Source organism: Benincasa hispida, chromosome 12 (assembly GCF_027475165.1).
Source record: "Benincasa hispida cultivar pf3 chromosome 12, pf3_genome.v1.1, whole genome shotgun sequence".
In the NCBI taxonomy this organism is placed as follows: domain Eukaryota; kingdom Viridiplantae; phylum Streptophyta; class Magnoliopsida; order Cucurbitales; family Cucurbitaceae; genus Benincasa; species Benincasa hispida.
In genome coordinates, this window is record NC_143489.1 from 18,074,429 (window position 1) to 18,094,039 (window position 19,611).

The window sequence follows — 19,611 nt, forward strand, 5'->3', positions numbered from 1 at the left end:
CTTGCACTCATGCTAAGTATAATTCGAACGCAAGTTTCTCGGGTGATCCGAGGTCGAACTCAGGGACTTGTAGCAAAATGAATTCAGTAATGTGCATGCAGCAGTTTAAATAAAAGAATGATGGGGAGGTTTCTAAGCTAACACTACTCCTACTCCAAGCTAACAGACAACGCAATGAGAATATGAATGAGAGGTAGAGACACGACAACTCTTGACATGAAAGAAATGGATGGGAAAAATAGATAAAATGCGGAGATGTTTTCATTGCAATACTTAACAGTGATCGTAAAGGCAACCTTAGTCAACGCAAGCCATGCGATCATGCAACCAACATACAATAGTAAACCACCTCTCGGTGCGAATGCTACGGCTTCTAATGCTAAAACGCATGCGATATATGCGATAAGTCTACAGGGCCTACACATAAGCCTCTATTCCTATTTATGCGATGACAAAATGATATCCACACAAATATGCGACCACATAATATCATTCCTATTCCTAGGGTGCATGAGATGCAAGTTAGCAAACGAAGCTTACCTCTAAGTTTCCCGTTCTCGCCTATGCATTCCAATCCGCTCTCTCGAGTCTTAGATTTGTGTTTTTAGACTACTCTCCCAAATATGCCTAAATGATGAATGTTGCGCTCATAGGACAAGGTAACTGCATGAACTTTGTTGACGCAAGATTTTTCCTATCTCTAATGAACAATGCATACATTGCTTAATGCGACCAACCACTTACCCTCCCGGGCAGTTGGTTGTTGCTGATTTTCTTAAGGTGAGTGACAAAATATTTGACTAAATATTTACAATGTTTTAAAGAAACCATGTTTTAAAGAAAGATTATCCTCATGCTAGCTAGTTTTACAAAGTGATTTCCAAGCAAATCATGAGTTATGTTTTAAACGCATGCCAGTATGAAAGTTTATTGAAAAACTATTTATGTGTGTCTAAATACACCAAGCATGTGTTAGTATTCTTAAAGACATGTTTTCTATGCATTATGCTTTACATGATTTGTAGAGAAAGTCATTTTATGACTTGTTTTACTTGAAACGCGATACCGAAGGACATTTGAGAAGGTATCCGACCAACTCGATATCGAAGGACATTTGAGAAGGTATCTAAATAGCTTGATACTAAAGGACAAGTTTAGGGAAGGTATCTGAGCAGAAGTACCTAAGGTATGACAGTACTTAGTATGGCCACGTGCATGTAGGTAGTTAAAGTCAGAGATTGAGCAAAAGGGTTCTCTCTTGACTAGCAGTTGACGTTGGGATTTAACCACAGCAGGGTTATTCTCAACTAAGGAACAATTTTAATGGTTTTTGGTAAAAACAGCTTTATATGCTTTATGCTTGGAAAATGTTTATACTGCAGTACAAGGTTATTGTAGAAATGTATATTTCAGTTGAATCTCTTTATTGAGACTTTTTCATGAGAATCAGTTTTCTTTCTTAAGTCACTCACTGGGCTAGCAAGCTCATCCCATTTTCAAATGTTTTCCTTTCTCCCAGGTAGCGGTCAAATCCTTAGGAGATAGCTTTGCATTTGCTCTGCCACTAAAGGATAAAGATATTGTAACCCGTCTGTTAGGTGGTTATTGTAAATATTGTACACATTTTACAGTTGTTCATATAGGGACTAAGATTTTGGGCATCGAGACTTGTGAAACTAGTAATGTAATCACTCTAAATATGTTGTGTTTTTAAACTTAATAAATTTTGCCTTAGAGGCATCCGCTGTATATGAGTTTGCACAGTGGTATCAGAGTTATTTCCGCAAGAGTTAGTAGGCAGTAAGTGTCAACAAAAGGGTTGATAACTGCTATAGTCATGTCCTTTCCTAGGCCCAGAGAGTAGTCTGGGATGGGGCGTGACAGTGTTCGTGTTGGTGATCGTGTTGCACCAGTCTTTGTGTTTGAGGGCTGTGTTGCTGTGGACGCTTGTAGATTGATCGACGGAGTTTGAAGAATGTTTCTTTAAAGGTTTGCATACTCTATCCCTTGATATTCTTTGTAGGCATGCTATAAGTTCGTTTTTTGCATGACCTATTAGTTTCCATTTTGTGAGTGTAATTGTTTATATTCAAACTCTAATGGAATTTGGAACGATCCTTCTGCTGCTCATGGAAATCCTCAGGTCTTATTTCCTTCAATTGGTATCAAAGCCAGGTTGTTCTGACATTCCAAATTTCACTTCTGTTTTGAACTTCTTTTACAGTCGTGGTGGGTTTTCTGCATTGCATATAAGTGTTAAATGCATTTGTGGATGGATGTTGATGAATGTTTACGGGAGAATTTCCTCTGTCTAAAGCTTTCTTTGAATTTACAAAGTGTTAATTTGTAAGGGCCCCTATGTTTTTGGGCATAATTAACAAGCAATCGAGTCTGTAATTCAAAGTGTTTGAATTTTTTGAGTTGTTCGTGATGAAGTTTTAAAGCATGGAGATGCAGATCTCATCGAGGAAGAAGACCAAAGGTTGGTCGTATCATGTAACCTCAAGTAAATGATAGCTAAACGATTGTTTATAAAAATTCTGCCTGATTGTGTAGTATTTACTAAACGATCGTTTAGCTAATGCTAAACAATGGGGTAAAGCATTTACTCTATCCTGTAGCATTGGTTGCTCGATCATATGGACGTTGGAGGTAAACGATTGCGTAGAGAATTTGATGATCATTGTTTAATAAAAGGTGCGTGCACTAAACAATCGTGTAGTTAGCATGCTTCATCACAGAGTCACTAACTACACAATCACTCGGTATATGATACCTTGGCGCTTGCTCAGCGATCGTTTAGACGATTGTGCTTCACCGCATCATCATCGTTTAACTGATCGTTTAAGGCTTGTGTTGGACATGCATGCTACACGATTGCGTGCCTTCATGCTTCATCACATAATAAAGGTACACGATCATTTAGCTCAGGAAGCGTTAGTAAACAATTGATTATAACGTTTACTCTTTCGTGTAGGTGATCACAAGGAATTTGGAACACGATCAAGAAGACGCGTTTCTTCACTGGACGGTTCAAGACCCGGTTCGCCTGTTTGAACCAGTGAATTTTTGCTATTTGTAATAGTTAACTTAGTTTTTTTTAGGATTTTGAGGCTAATTATCCCAATTCATCAAATTTTATTTAATGTTAATGAGATGTATGTTAGTTTATATGCCATAGTGTATGACAAATAGTTTGAAACCCACCTTAGGTTGCGCAATTATTCATGCATCATATATTATAAGTGTTATAATATGGCATGATGAAATTACAAGAAAGCATATACATCATGAAATATAAGAGTTATATTTATGCATGAAGTTAGCATATTCATGCATCATCTTTATATTATAAGAGTTATAGTATAAGGGTGTAGCACGAATGCAACGATCAACACAGCAAATAACACGAATTGGAAAAAAACTCAATCATAATCGAGTGCAACTCAATCCTTGATCCTCGTCGAGTAAAACTTAATCCTCGATCACTAATGAGTAAACAAGACACTACCACAAGATTACCTTGGTATTCTCGGTGTGAGAATCCAGGAGTTGTGGGATCTGTATGATTTTAGATAAAGGAATGAAGGAAGTAAACAATCGAGTAGATGATAGAGTATTCAATCAAAAGATCGTGTAAAAGAAGAAGCCTATCGTATAGACTTGATACTAGATCTTGTAGCAACGAGTAACTATCATATAGTAAACTCGATCTTGATCGTTTAGGCTCTAAAGCTATTGTTCAGTAAAACAACTTTTACTCGATAGTGTTTTTGTGAGATGTATTGACTGAATTTGCACTAAATGATTTGAAAAACAAATTTTCCTTTTTATCACATATAATTTAAGCAATTTAATTATATCATAGATAATCAAACTTCCTCTTGTTAATTTGAACACTTCAAACTAACCCAAAAACTGATTCTCAACATGAATCCATTGAGTTACCAAGGGGAAATTATGGACCTATAGCTTGAAGCTCCAACGGTACGTAAATAACTTACTAAACTCTTTAATCACGATATCCACCATTCGTTAACTGCCGGACACTCCACTAAAGACCGATAGTTGCATTTTTCGCACTACAGATATATTTCTGTGTCTACTAGATATAACCAATCAACAGTGCAATGAAGCTTCACAAATAGCTGGTAAGTATAGCTAGGCCAATTTACCGTTTTCCCCCTGTAGTTATATCTAATTCCTTAAGTACCACTGATTCCTCTAATGAACAACTATGAAGCACAAACATAAATACGGTAACACGATACGAATATAATCGGATACAACGATTCGTCAATTTCTAAAAAACTAAGATACGGATACATCTAAGGATACATCATTATATATATATATTTTTTATATATATATTTCTAAAAAATGAGGATACTAATATGTTGAAGATACATTTTTTTTTTCTTAAAAAATTCTAAGATATAGATAAATTTAGCATACAAGTTAATAACAATATCACAAAATAGAATACAAACACTGAAATACAATAAATATAGATAAATTTAGCACACAAGTTATATTTTGTTGGACTCTGTGGAACTCAAATGTGAAGATGATTCTAGGGTTTGGTCTTTTTTTTTTTTTTTTTTTTCCTTTTAGTTTTGGACTCGAGTAGTGAGCTTTTTAAATAGGTTGCCTAGTTTTAGATTGGGAAAAATTCGATGAGTTGCTTGTCTTTTTTCTTTAAAAAAAGATATGTGTAGAAATAGATACGTCAAATTGCGTGTCAGATACGTATCTGGAAACTTCCGAAAGTATCGGTATCCGATACGTGTCTGATACGGATTCTTTGTCTCACATGAAGTATCTGTGCTTCATAGATGAATAATAAGTCATAGTCTCGCTATGACTGAGTCCTCTCTTCCTAAAAGAGGGCGTAGCCACTATGTTCAAAACCCGGAATCTGCCTTTAAGGGAGTAATTTATCTACTTACCCATGCTTTTGGGAAAAAGTGAATTCCGTCTTGTGTAGCTAAGTTCCCAGCTCCCCAATTAGACGAATCCCCAAAATGGTAGACTTGTTGAGTTGGTAATTTGGCCACTCTTACCCATACAAATCAAAGGACTACCCTCATATGTAGGAGTTCCCAATTCACTCAGGATTAGGTCATGTCATCTATGTTCATCCTAGTAAATTGTAAGTCTCAATTATCAATGGCGTTATCAAAAGAGACTAATCATTTTGTGATCTGGTCTTATCGAACTCTTTGTATAGGATACCCCCGCTCGTATGTCTCCACATGTATGATCAAGAATTATTTGTAGCACTTTACAACACTTGTAACATCTACAAAGCAGGCCATATCCGTAGTGTCACCAGGATAAGGTATCCCTCCTTTATCCATATACTACATACCATTTAGGTTATCACTTAAGGCACGATCCACTTATATGTCTCCACATACATACTTAAGTTACATAAAATATCCTCGGATCTTAGTTTATTGGATTGTGTAAATGCTTATAAAATAACACTTATTTTATTAGTAACAATATGTATACAGAGTTAACAAACTACGAGACTACCAGGAGATTTAGGACATCATTCCCAACATTCTCCTTGGTAGCTCAAAGGACTTAAGTTGAGATGTTCAAATTAATAAGAGGGAAATTTAATTATATATGATATAATTGACATAATGTATTTGATACATTATTGTTTAATTGGAGGAATAAATATTTGAATATGATTCAAATATATTTTCTATGAATAGGATCCATAGCTGTTAAGTTTAATATAAATATGATTTATATTAAATGCCATAAAATAAAAAAAATAGCTATGATTTATATATTGTACATGATACAATATTAAAACTATAGGTTAAAAATATAATATGATAAGTTGAATATTATATTTATTTATATTATTAATTATTTAGTAATTAATTCCATTTTTCTCTCTAACCACCCTTAGTGGGATGTTAATTGGTTTTATGGCGAAAATGGGATAAATGAAAAATATGATTTTTATTATTTTGAGAGAAGAGCATTCATGATTGATCTTATACACGATTTGTTTGAGAGCCTATGCGATAGACTCAGTTTACTATGTTGGGGTTGATGCCTTAAAGTCTCGTGTCCTGTAGTTTGTAAACAATATATATGAACACATGTGATTGTTAATATATGATATTTCCTCCACATCTTGTTGTTTTGCTCATTTACGTGTTTTATTTGCTTTACCACAAACCAATAAACATAAAATCCCTGGTTATCTATATGTGACTCAAGCATGTATGTGGTGACATACAAGTGGATAACCAAAATGGTCTGTAGTATATGGATATAGGAGGGAAACCTTATCCTGGTGACACTACGGATATGGCCTGCTTTGTAGATGTTACAAGTGTTGTAAAGTGCTACAGATGATTGTTGATCATACATGTGGAGACATACGAGCGGGGGTATCCTATACAAAGAATTTGATAAGACCAGATCACGAAATGATTAGTCTCTTTTGATACGCCATTGATAATTGAGACTTAAAATTTACTAGGATAAACATAGGTGACATGACCTAATCCTGAGTGAGTTGGGAACTCTTGCATATGAGGGTAGTCCTTTGATTTGTATGGGTAAGAGTGGCCAGATTACCAACTCAACAAGCCTACCATTTTGAGGATTCATCTAATTGGGGAGCTGGGAACTCAGCTACACAAGACGGAATTCACTTTTTCCCAAAATCATGGGTAAGTAGATAAATTACTCCCAAAAGCATGTATAACCAAAATGGTCTGTAGTATATGGATATAGGAGGGAAACCTTATCCTGGTAATACTACGGACGTGGCTCGCTTTGTGGAATGGTCACAAGTATTGTGGCTTGTCACAGATGGTTTGATCCTGATCATTCGTGTTGGGGACATGCGAGTGGGGACGTTCTATACAAAGAGTTTGTATAAGACCTGACCATGAAGTGTTAATGTCTCGTTATATAACACCGTTCATGACAGAGACTTCACTTCACTAGGATGACTATAGGTAATATGACCTCAATCCTGAGTGAGTTGGGAACTCCTGCCATTGAGGGTGGTCCTTTGATTTGTATGGGTGCGAGTGGCCATGTCATCGATTCAAGCCTACCACTTTGAGGATACGTCTGATTTGGGAGTTGGGAACTCAACTACACAAGATGGAATTCAAGGCAGGGGTAAGTAGATAGATGGCTCCCTTAAGGTTGATTCCGTGGCTTGAATGATGTGGCGCCACACACCTTCTCTTGGCCCGAGAGGTGTTCACACATAGTTGGACTATGTTGTATTGTTCATTAAAGGAATCAGTGGTACTTAAGGAGTGAGATGTAACTATAAGGGAAAAACGGTAAATTGGCCCAACTGTACTTACGAGCATCTGTGAAGGGTCATCGTACTCATGATTGGTTATATCCAATGGACACAGAAATATATCTGTGGTAAGAAGAGTTCAACTGTTGGTATTTAGTGGAATCACTGACAGTTAACGGATGGTGAATATCGTGGCTAAAGAGTTTAGTCAACTATTCACGTACCATTGGAGCTTCAAGCCACAGGTTCATTAGGTCACTTGGGTAATTCCTCTTGGGTGAATATCGTGGGTAACTGTTGGTCTACTTGGATAAAGTCGAGAACTAGTGTTTGGGTTAATTTGAAATGTTCAAATTGACAAGAGGAAGTTCAATTATATATGATATAATTGGACTGGTTAATTATATGTGATATAATTGGCTAAATATATGAGATACATTATTTTGGAGGAAATTAGATATAAATATAATTTATATCAAGTAGAGGAAAAATACTATAGTAGATACATGATATCAAACTATAGGATATAAATATAATATGATTATATTTATTAATTAAACTAATTGATTAATTATTTAATAATTAATCAATTAATTCACGTTTGAACGTGGGATCATGGGGCCGCGAAGGTTAAGGTAACCGGCGGTTAAAGTATGAAAATCGTTTTCATTTTGAGAATAATTCAGTCGTGCATTTGATATCCCGCACCCAAAAGAATTCGTGAAAGAGCGATCGCGAGAACCTATACGATAGAATCTCATTCATCTAAACGATCGTCTAGTTCACGCGTTCTCAAAACGATCGTATACCACTTTCCTAAATGATCATCTAGTTTTTCCTAAACGATCGTGTAGCTCTACTATACGATAAGTGTCTCCGCTATACGATAGCAGAGTTCTTCTCGCGCGCGCTTATTGTCTACACGAAATCGTCTCATCCGTCCTCTACCAAACTCACCACAGCCCACTCTTTGGGTTTTTGACGTCGAGGATACCCGAGTTTCCCTTGTGGTGGTGTTGTCCCCGTGACCTTGTTCGTGTACATTCGGATTGTGCAGTAATATTCGAGAGACTCGTCGGGTGTTGGTAGATCGGTGGGAGTTTTCTGCTACTGTGGGTTCACACAAACGAAGACCGTCTTCCTCTGGTATGAACCCCTTTCTCTATGTTTTATCGTATTCTGAGCATGTTGTTGATGAGTTTAATATACATAACTGTTAGTATAGAATGTATATTGTTTATGTTTTGGTCACTGTGAAATTGGAGCAATCTATGCCTACTCATGGAACTCTAGGTCCCAATCCTACATTTTTTGCTGGAGAGCTTTCTGCACTTTGTTAGCAATGTGATTCTTAACAAAGTGAAATATAACCTTACAACTCTCCTCAACGAGTTGCAGACAAACCAATCTTTACTGAAAAGTAAGGAGACGTAGAAGGATGAGGCAAATGTTGCTTCATATTCAAGGATGTTCCATAGAGGTTTGACCTCAGGAACGAAGTCGGCACCTTCTACTTCTAACTCTGCAAAGGGGAAGAAGAAGGGTGTTAAGGGAAAAGGGAAGGCACCTGCTAACCCACCGCCTGTTGCCTCGAGGAAGCATCCACCAGTTGCTAAGGGAAAGTGTTTCCATTGCAACCAAGATGGACATTGGAAAAGGAACTGTCCTCGGTATCTGAAAGGGAAGAAAGTAGCTAAGGCTAAGGCCAAGGCGGATGAAGGTAAATATGATTTACTTGTACTCAAAACTTGTTTATTGGAGAATGATGATTCGACTTGGATAATTGATTCAAACGCCACTAACCATGTTTGTTCTTCTTTTCAGGGGATTAGATCTTGGCAACAGATGGAGGCTGGTAAGATGATGATGCGAGTAGGCACCGGGCACGTCGTCTTAGTTGTGGCAGTGGGAGGGATCCAGTTGACTTTACAGAATAGGTTTCTAAATTTAAATGATGTATATATAGTTCTTGAACTAAAAAGGAACCTTATTTCTGTAAAGTGCTTATTGCAATGTAAATACACAGTTTCTTTCAATTTGAGTAAAGCGTTTATTCATAAAGATGGTGTTTTTGGACTCCGTATTCCAGGACTATTTGATAGAACATGGAATCGTTTCCCAACTCTCAGCACCAGGTACACCTCAGCAGAATGGTGTAGCAGAGAGGAGAAATAAGACCATGTTAGACATAGTTCGTTCGATTATGAGTTATGCTTTTTTATCGGACTCGTTTTAGGGTTTCGCAGTGGAGACTGCTGTGTACATACACAACTGTGTTCCCTAAAAGAGTGTTGCAAGAACACCTCTAAAGTTGTGGAATGGGCATAAAGCTAGTTTACGTCATTGTCGTATTTGGGTTGGCCCTGCACATGTGCTTGAGGCTAATCCTAAGAGGTTGGAACCACGGTTGAGGTTATGTCTCTTTGTAGGCTACCTTAAAGGTACACGAGGGGGTTATTTTTATGATCCGACGGAAAATAGGGTGTTTGTTTCAACAAACGCTACTTTTCTAGAGAAGGATCATATAAGGGAGCATAGTCCACGAAGCAAAGTGGTGTTACGTGAGTTTTTCAATGAAACTATTGAAACTTCAACAAGAGTTGTTGAAGAGCCTGCTACATCAATAAGAGTTGTTGATGGGAGTTCATCCAGTAGGTCGGTTCCACCTCAAGAGTTGAGGGAACCTCGACGTAGTGGGAGGGTTGCGAACCCACCCGTTCGCTATCTAGGTTTCACGAAAATGCTTGCTATGGTAGCAGATGACGACGTTGAGGATCCGTTGTCTTATAGGAAGGCAATGGAAAATGTTGACTGGGATGAATGGGTCAAGGCCATAGATCTCAAGATGGAGTTGATGTACTTCAACTCAGTATAGGATTTTGTAGATCAGCCTGATTGGGTTTGCCCTATAGATTATAAATGGATCTACAAGCGCAAACAGAGTGCTAATGGGAAGGTATAGACCTTCAAGGCTCGACTTGTGGCAAAGGGTTATACCTAGGTAGAGGAAGTTGACTATGAGGAGACTTTCTTGCCTGTTGCCATGTTAAAGTCGATCTGTATCCTCCTGTCCATTGCAGCTTATTATAATTATGAGATCTGGAAAATGGATGTCAAGATGGCCTTTCTGAATGGCAATCTTGAGGAGACCATTTATATAGTGCAGCCCAAGGGATTCATAGCACAAGGTCAAGAGCAAAAGGTTTGCAAACTAAATCGGTCCATTTATGGACTAAAATAGGTGTCTCGATCTTGGAACATACGATTTGCAAACTAAATTGGGAATGATGTAGGTCTACTAACTGCAGTTAAGAACTGACTAGTGATCCAATTCCAAATGAAAGATTTAGGAGAGGCTCAGTTTTTTCTAGGGATCAAAATTTTTCGAGATCGTAAGAACAAAGTGCTAGCATTGTCCTAGGCATCGTACATTGATAAGATGTTGTTCAAGTACTCGATGCAAGACTCCAAGAGGGGCCTACTTTCGTTCAGGCATGAAGTCACTTTGTCTAAGGAAATGTGTCCTAAGATGCCTCAAGAGGTTGAGGAAATGAGACGAGTCCCATATGCGTCTGTTAGCAGTTTGATTACGTGATGCTCTGTACTCGTCCAGACATCTGCTACATTATGGGCATAGTCAGTAGGTATCAATCTAATCCAGGCCAGGGTCACTGGACCACAGTGAAGAACATTCTCAAGTATCATTGGAGAACGAGGGACTACATGCTCGTGTATGGTTTGAGGGATTTGATCCTTACAGGATATACGGATTCTGACTTTCAGACTGATAGAGACTCTCGTATGTCCACATCAGGGTCAGTCTTTACTCTTAACGGAGGAGCTGTAGTGTGGTAAACCACTAAGCAGTGGTGCATCGTCGACTCCACTATAGAGGCGGAGTACGTAGCGGCTTGCGAAGCTGCTAAAGTGGTCGTCTAGCTCAGAAAGTTCTTGACAGACTTGGAAGTTGTTTGAGATATGTCTAGGCCTATTACCCTTTATTGTGATAATAGTGGGGCAGTGACGAACTCCAAGGAGCCAAGGAGTCAACGGTACGGTAAACACAGAGAGCGGAAGTATCATCTGATCCGCGAGATAGTGCATTGAGGGGACGTGATCGTCACACAGATCACTTCGGAGCACAATGTTGCTGACCTGTTTACAAAGGCTTTCCCGGCTACAGTGTTTGAGGGTCATCTATAGAGCATGGGTTTACAGGATCGCCCGTGGTTGAACTAGGGAAAGTGGGAGATTTTATTGTACTGGGATTTTATGTGCCCTAGTTTATTGTTTTGTACTCAGTTTTTTTTACACCCCACTTCGCTTTAGGACAAGTGGGAGATTGTTGGGATTGATGCCTTAAAGTCTCGTGTCCTATAGTTTGTAAACAGTATATATGAACACATATGATTGTTAATATATCATATTTACTTCACATCTTGTTGTTTTGTTCATTTACGTGTTATATTTGCTTTACCACAAACCAATAAACATAAAATCCTTGGTTATTTGTATGTGACTCAGGCATGTATGTGGTGACATACAAGTGGATCATGTCTTGAGTGATAACCAAAATGGTCTGTAGTATATGGATATAGGAGGGAAACCGTATCCTGATAATGCTACAGACGCGATCCGCTTTGTGGAATGGTCACAAGTGTTGTGACTTGTCACAGATGATTTGATCCTAATCATTCGTGTTTGGGACATGCGAGCAGGGGCATTCTAAACAAAGAGTTTGTATAAGACTTGACCACGAAGTGTTAATGTCTCGTTATATAACACCGTTCATGACAGAGACTTCACTTCACTAGGATGACCATAGGTAACATGACCTCAATCCTGAGTGAGTTAAGAACTCCTGCCATTGAGGGTGGTCCTTTGATTTGTATGGGTGCGAGTGGCCATGTCACCGATTCAAACTTACCGTTTTGGGGATATGTCTGATTTAAGAGTTGGGAACTCAACTATGCAAGACGAAATTCACTCCTTCCTTGAGGCATGGGTAAGTAGATAGATGGTTTTCTTAAGGGCTGATTTCGGGGCTTGAACGATATGGCGCCACACACTTTCTCTTGGCCCGAGAGGTGTTCACACATAGTTGGACTATGTTGTATTATTCATTAGAGGAATCAGTTGTACTTAAGGAGTGAAATGTAACTACAGAGGAAAAACGGTAAATTCGTCCAACTGTACTTACGAGCATCTGTGAAGGGTCATCGTACTCATGATTGGTTATATCCAATGGACACAGAAATATATCTGTGGTAAGAAGAATTCAGCTGTTGGTCTTTAGTGGAATCACTGACAATTAATGGATGGTGAATCTCGTGGCTAAAGAGTTTAGTCAGCTATTCACGTACCGTTGGAGCTTCGAGCCACAGGTCCATTAGGTCACCTGGGTAGCTTGGATAAAGTCGAGAACCAGTTTTTGGGTTAATTTGAAATGTTCAAATTGACAAGAGGAAGTTCATTTATATATGATATAATTGGACTGGTTAATCATATGAGATATAATTGGTTAAATGTATGAGATACATTATTTTTTAGGAAATTAGATATAAATATAAATACAAGTTTGAAAATCGTTTTCATTTTGAGAATAATTTAGTTGTGCATTTGATATCCCGCGCCCAAAAGAATTCGTGAAAGAGCGATCGCGAAAGTCTATACGATAGAATCTCATTCTTCTAAACGATCATCTAATTCATGCATTCTCAAAATGATCGTTTACCACTTTTCTAAACGATCGTCCAGTTTTTCCTAAACGATCGTGTAGCTCTACTATATGATAAGCATCTCTGCTATACGATAGCAGAGTTCTTCTCGCGCGCGCTTATTGTCTACACGAAATCTTCTGCTCTGTCCTCTACCAAACTCACTAGAGCCCACTCTTTGGGTTTTTGACGCCGAGGATACCCGGGTTTCCCTTGTGGTGGTATTGTCCCCGCGACCTTGTTCGTGTACGTTCAGATCATGCAGTAACAGTTGAGAGACTCACCGGGTGCTGGTAGATCAGTGGGAGTTTTCCACTGCTATGGGTTCACACAAACGAAGACCGTTTTCCTCTGGTATGAACCTCTTTCTTTATGTTTTATTGTATTCTGAGCATGTTGTTGATGAGTTAATATGCATAACTGTTAGTATAGCATGTATATTGTTTATGTTTTGGTCACTTTGAAATAAGAGCGATCTAAGCCCGCTCATGGAACTTCTTGGGGTTAGCGGTGAAAAAAAGAGCTCGACATTAGACTTGGGGAAAAGAGCCTAAAAAAGTGCTCACAAATAACAAACAGGTATTCTATCCTTGTTGTTAACATCTACAATGTTAGGCATACTACTAGAAGCTATATCATGCATACTATTAGATAAGGAAAGCATGGAAACAAAATCATTCTCACAATTAGTTGTTCTAACAGTTTCATTGTTTCCCTTTTTCAAAGGAAAACATGCTAAAAAAATTATGCATCCCTATATTCACAAAAAGATCTATCATTCAAGCACATAAATCCGTATGTAGCACTACTTTTTGCATAACCAATAAACACACAATCAAAAGTTTTGTTTCTTGAATGCAGGATATGGAACCTTAGCCAAACATCCCCACACCCATAGATAAGCGAGATTAGGTGCATATCATTTCGTGAGTTCATATGGTGTCTTATCCAGTTTCTTGTGAGGTACTCTATTAAGAATAAAATAGGCAGAAAGTACAGCTTCCATGAACATGTTATCAGACAATCCAGAATTTAACAACATAGCATTCATCATTTCCTTAAGAGTTTTGTTTTTACGTTTTTCTATACCATTTTATTGTGGTAAATAAGGATCAGTAAATTCATGAATAATGTCATTTGATTCACAAAATTCTTTCAGTGTATTATCACTATATTCACCACCTCTTTTTTATCAAAACCTCTTAATCTTATTATCGAATTGATTCTCTACTTCTGCTTTATATTTCAAAACATACTACCAGCTTCATCTTTTGTCTTTAAAAGATAAATTCTAGTATAACTAGAACAATCATCAACAAAAGAAATGTAGTAATTTTTCCCACCTCTACTTGTGGTGTTTTTGAAATCAGCTAAATCATAGTGAATAAATTCTAATAATTTTATACTTCTAGATGTGTCAGGTTTAAAAGGTTTCTTGACAAACTTTGTTTCTACACAAATAGGACATTTACTAATTTCATGTGTTTCAAATGCATTAATCAATTTTAAAACCTTAAGTTTCTTAATTGATGCAATATTCACAGGACCTAGTATACCAAGTCACGTATCAAGAGATTCAAATATGTAAACAGAATTAGAAATAGAGACAATATTCAGTACAAAAAGACTATCAGCAAGATATCCCTTACCAACGCATCTCTGACACATTGCGCCATGAAAAGACAATTAACGTAATGATGGCGCAATGCAACAGTCAATCCAGAGCTAACTTTCAACCACATGTGGTAATAAAAACAACACTGCATGCGAACACTCGATCGAAAGATGCAACTGAGCAACGCAAATGCGAAGGATTGTGCCACGTGTATGCCTAATGGTTGTGCATATTTGATGGTCTAATTGCATAACAGAAGAAATAATATCCCTCCATCTTCGGAATTTTCATAACAACAAGTGGGGACCACAAGGTCGGAGTCAAACATTTTCACCTATAAATACCCCATAGAATTCACAGAAAAAGAGGTTACTCAATACAGGGCTAATTGCTGCTATTATATTGAGAAAAAGGCTGAGCTGAGTGTTAAACTGAAGAAATTCGGGAAGAAGAAGAGACAAGACCGAGAGGTGAGTCTCAGTGTTAATCTACCAGATCCCCGCCGCGAAGCTCTATACTCAGATCCCTGCTACCGGCTGAGCAAGCCTGAGAGGGAAGCTCATCCTTCCACGATCCATCCATTCCGGTAAGAAAATCTCCATCCAAATCGTTGCCGAGATGTTGGCGCTTGTTTGTATTTGTTTCTATCTCTTTTCGTCATTGTATCTCATCTTCTTTATCTCTTCATTGACACACCATGTATCAGATGCTAAATAGATATATTGAATGTCTCAATCGTTTTCATTACCACTTCTCTGTCTATTTCCGTTCCTCCGTTTATCGTTTTCTTCATGAAGTGTTCTTAATCCCTGGGTAATCAATATGAATTAAACGAGTACTTAATCTGTGTTAGAGTGATAATTGTGTTTAGCTAAGGCATGCTAGATCTTCACCTGTGAGAGCAGAAGTGAAGATGTCATTCTGATATATCGAGAGAAGGTCAGAAGAATGCATTAACTAGAGCGAGTAGTACTTCCAGGAATGGAAGCAACCTTGCGTTCATTACGTTCGTCTCTGTTTCACCACAGACATGTGGGAACACGACTGATCACTGAAAGGTGTATGCTAAGGGAAAAACGGAACCGTACTTATGACTTTAACGCAATTAGGGAACTTGCGATGTTTATATTAGTTATCTTTCTCTTTCTACTTCGTACATAAGACTTGTCATCGCATCACATGATCTATGTATAATCTTCACAGCCAGCCTTGCCCTCAGTATTTTGTATCATGCCGCCTGTATCTTGTACCATCTTAGCTTAGGTTTACTGCATTTTATTTTATTATTGCATTTTTATTGCTTTCCTTTACTTTATCGCAACTTTATACACTTGTACACAAATACTTTTATTAAATTGAAAAACCGGTCGCATGTATCATAAACATAACGCATTAACCTCAAATAGTCCCTGTGTTCAACCTCGGATCACACCGAGAAACTTGCGGTGGAATTATACTTGGTTCCAATGCAAGGAAACTTGTGACAATGCATGGCATACTACAAGAGCATCCATTAATAACGCATATCTAGAAGTAGTATTGCATGAATTGAATCCATTAATGCATGCATCATTAATAAGGAAGTAAATTTTACTGTTACAAGTTTATGGCGCCGTTGCCAGGGACGGTTAGTGGTTTATTGTTTGAGTGTGTTTGTGGTATTTTGTAGGACAGATCTCTTTGTACTAACTGTTCAACGTGGAGAGCAGCCTGACGGCTTATGAATGCGGAGTGATCTGGTAATTCTAAGCGGACTTAGAGATTAAGTGTATTATTCGCGAAAAAGTTCATCAGGGCCAAATTAATTGGTGAAGAAGCATGGTTGATGAGAATGTGGCACCTGCAGGAGACCAAAAGGAAAATTTTCCAGCGCAAGATCCGATTTTGCTTACTGTTGACCCTAACATCCCTATGAGGGAATATGCAGTGCCAAATTTTTATAACTTCTCACCAGGAATTTCAAGACCCTTGGTTGAGGGGAATATAAGCTTTGAGATAACACCTATCATGCTGCAGATGATTCAGAATGTAGGTCAATTTGGAGGATTACAAGAAGAAGACCCACACACTCATTTGACTAATTTTGTAGACATGTGCAGTGCATTCTCCATGCCTGGTGTAACTCAAGAAAGGCTTAAATTATATCTGTTCCCATACATATTGCGGATGAGGCAAAGAAGTGGGCTCAAGTGTTAGAGCCAGCTGAGATTAATGGTTGAGAGTAGTTAGTTGATAGGTTCATGAAAAGATTCTTTCCTCCAGCAGTCAACGCAAGTTGACGGAGGGATGTTCTGAATTTTAAACAAAAGGGGTACGAAACCTTGAGTACCGCCTAGGTACAATTTCGACAGTTAATGAAAAGTTGTCCGCATATCGAGATTCCTGATAGTATTTTGATGGAAACCTTTTATAATGGCTTAGACCAATCAACACAAGTAGTTGCCGATGTCTCTGCAGAAAGAGGATTGATGAACAGGTCATATACGGAGGTAAAAAACATATTGGATCGCATCTCGCGACATTCTTGAGTGGATTGATACTGGGCTTGAGGTAAGAGGTCTAGAGCAAGAAAGAGTAGAAAGTGCCGATGTGTCAACCGATACAATGAGCGCACTGGTCGATCAGATGGCCACAATGACCTAAATTCTCCAAACAATGGCTAACCAACAGAGAACTCTCTCTCAAGAATCAGCGCAAGTTAATGCTTTGACTCACGTGACCCCAATGAATTGCGTCCAATGCGAAGAAGGACATACAGTAGACTTCTGCCCATGGAAACAACAACCCTTGTATGCCGTCTACGATAAATCATTTGGCAACCTCTACAACCCTGGTTGGTGGGATCACCCAACTATAGGTTGGGACGGGAATCACAATCAGAAGAGCTATAGTTTCTATCAGTAAAGTTATCAAGGGGATCGAGGCAACGCTCCGATCTTCATTAATTCGGACTGCAGCCTAAGTAAGGCCCAAGGTATGCCACCTTGTAACCAACCGTTCCTATATGATACCTCTTGCAGCACCTCATCTTTGGAGACATCGTTGAAACATTATATTGAAAAGAGCGAGAAAATGAGACAATCGTAAGCTAACACCCTTAAAGAATTAGAAGAGCAGATAGATCAACTTACGAGGGAATTAAAGAAGAAAGTGCCTATACGGAGCATAGCAGTTCAAAAGCACAAGGGCCATGAGGAAAAGAACAATGTCATGCAGTGACATTGAGGAGTGGCAAAACAACAGCCCCTATGTCATCAGTACCAGATGCAACAACAACACCAGTCGATTTGACTGTTGATGATGACCAGTCAGTTAATATTGGAAAAAGTACCAATTCAGAAGTAAGTTCATCTACAAAAGATGAAGCTCCTCAAGACATTAACACTAAATCAATGCAACCTCCAGCTAATTAAGCGCAACAAGCACCGAACCTTAGCAAGCAACCAAGTGAATAGGATATACGGCAGGCTGAAGAAGAAAGATGATAGCAAGCAATTTCAGTGGTTTCTAGACATTCTTCGGTAGCTACACATTAACATTCCCTTGATAGAAGCACTAGAGCAGATGTCGAGTTATATAACCGCTTGTTTTGAATACGACTGTAAATGATTTATTGATTCATGATTGTAATTTGGAATGGTCTTGCTTCTGCTGCTCACAAAAATATCATTTCCGATTTCCTTCAATTGGTATCAGAGATAGGTTCACTGATATTCCAAATTACATATCTGAATCGATCGGTTTTTACAGTCGTGGTGGGTTTTTACATTTGTAGTTAACCGTTTTCTGCATTTTTGGATGAATGTGATGAATGTTTCAGGTTTAAATTTCCTTTTTGTTAAAGCCTTCGGTATTACAAAGTGTTAATTGTAAAGGCCCCTGCGTTTTGGGCGAAATTAACTTTGCAATCAAGTCTGTAATTCAAAAAGTTCGAGTTCGTCAAGTTGTTTGTGATGAAGCTTCGGCACATGGCGATGTAGTTCTCAACGAAGAAGAAGATCAAGCTTTGATCGGATCGTGTAGCCTCAAGTAAACGATCATAGGGATTTTACTAAATGATTGTTTAGTTTTTTTTAGACGATTGTGTAGTATTTTCTAATCGATCATTTAGCTAATGCTAAGCGATGGGGTAAATCGCTTACCATATCATGTGGCGTTGGTTGCGGGATCGCGTAGGCGCTGGAGGTAGGCGATCGTAGTGGGAGCATGTGATACTCGTCATTTAGTTGAAGGCGCATGCTAGAAGATCACATAGTTAGCAAGCTTCATCGCTTAGTTACTACCTATGCGATCAAACATATTCGATATGGAGACGATAGCTAAGTGATCACTTAGGCGATGGTACTTCGTGGCATCATAGTCGCTTAGATGATCACGAAAGGTGGGCGTCGTGTGGAGCATGCTAAGCGATCATGTACTTCAAGCTTCATCACTTAGTAAAGGTACACGATCGTGTTGTAATGGCTAAACGATCGTTTGGATTTTTCTAGACGATCGTATAGTAATGCTAAATGATCGTTTAACTCTGGGAGCGCTGGTAAGCGATAGAATAAAGGGCTTGTTTTATCGTGTAGACGATTGCGGGGTGCTTTGTACACAATGGATGGTTGAAGAAGCGATGCTTTACCAAGCGGTTCAAGACCCGGTTCGCCTGTTTAAACCAGAGACTCCTTGTCTTTGTAATAGTTAGCTTTCCCTTTTGTGTTTTAAGGCAATTTTACCTAGTTCATCAACTTTTATTTCTTATACATGTGATGTATGGTTCTTATATGTCAAAGTGTTTGTCATATAGTTAAAAACCCACCTTAGGTTGTGCAATTACTCATGCATCATGTATTATAAATGTTATAATCAAGCATGAAGAAATTACTTGAAAGCATGCGCATACATCATGAAATATAAGAGTTATATTTTGCATGCATTGAGCATTATCATGCATCATCCCTTTATTATAAATGTTATAGTCTAAGGGTGAATGG